We start from the raw sequence: 1280 nt of genomic DNA, 5'->3' as shown, positions 1-1280 counted from the left end.
GCATACCCCCACTCCCACCCCTAATATACTCCACTCTGCAACCCTCATTCCAGACTCTTATGATAATCATAATGCCCTAAAATATATTACTTTTAAACTATTCTCTCCCTCATCAGCTTCAATGCAGTAAACATAATTTATCCAGTTTTTCTCAGTCTTACCTGCACCCTAATGTCAGCCTCATTCTGCGACAGTGGCACCATGCAATATCTGTCCTTTTGTGACTGAGATATTTCACTCTGCATAATGTCCTCCAGGGTCACCCATTTTGAATAATATTGCATGAGTTCTTTGGTAAATGAATTTTTAATGAGCAACCATTATCGAGGACTGTCAGACATTGTCCTGGGTGCTGGGCAAAATGTCTTCTCATTTAACCCTCACGATAAGAGCAAATGACTGTAGATTCTATGATTCCCATCAGCGCAGAGGAGAAGCAACTTCCTGGATGTGGACTTGTAGCTCTCACCCCTAGAGGTTGTGTTTGTGGTGCTGAGCAGATCTCCCTGCTGACTGAACAGAGCAGCCTTTGGTTCCTTCTCCACAAAGGACACAATTTGTCAGAATAATCATCCCCCAAGACCACTAGGAGGCTAGACAAATTATTTTTTGTATAATCCCTCTAAAGGGGTTCAGAAGCAATGAAGGCAGCCAGGAATTGAAGGCAAACATCCTGAAAAAAAGGAAAACAAATGTTCTTCCATTGCTGGAAGTGGAGCTGTAATGTATGGAGACTTTACTGTAAGGGAAGATCAAGCATGACCTTGATTTCAGTCTCTGCATGCTCCAGACCAACAACTCTTATGTCCCTTTTCCTTCTCTCTGAATTTCCTTATTCTCTGTGTTTCTCTCTCTCCCTTTCCTTCTGTGCTCACACTGCCCAGGCTAGACCTCTTTTAGAACCATCTTTGACTTTCCCATCTCTTTTTATCCTTAACTTTTAACACTTCTCTGTTCTTACTCCTACTTCCACACCCAGCCCCACATGCACATTCTGCCTCTCCCTCCCACCTCTGCGGCCCCAGTTCCCTTGCTCTAGTGTCCATTGACCTCTGGTCTATGCTTGTTGAAATCTAGCTGGCCTCTATAGCCACGTAAGACAGTCTAAGAAAAGATTCTGACCCTGGTATATCTTTTGCAAAATCCTCGGAGATATCTTAATCCTTGCTGCTATGCATCAGAAAGCTGGAAAATGACTAGGGATGATAGAAAGAGAATTGATGCCTTTGAGCTGTGGTGCTGGAGAGGAGTATTGAATATACTATGGACTGCCAGAAGAA

The sequence above is a fragment of the Elephantulus edwardii genome, unplaced genomic scaffold (assembly GCF_000299155.1).
Source record: "Elephantulus edwardii isolate Elephantulus edwardi_28Jun2011 unplaced genomic scaffold, EleEdw1.0 scaffold00009, whole genome shotgun sequence".
Taxonomy (NCBI): domain Eukaryota; kingdom Metazoa; phylum Chordata; class Mammalia; order Macroscelidea; family Macroscelididae; genus Elephantulus; species Elephantulus edwardii.
The sequence above is the reverse complement of the archived record's forward strand: the minus strand, read 5'-3'. Positions refer to the sequence as shown.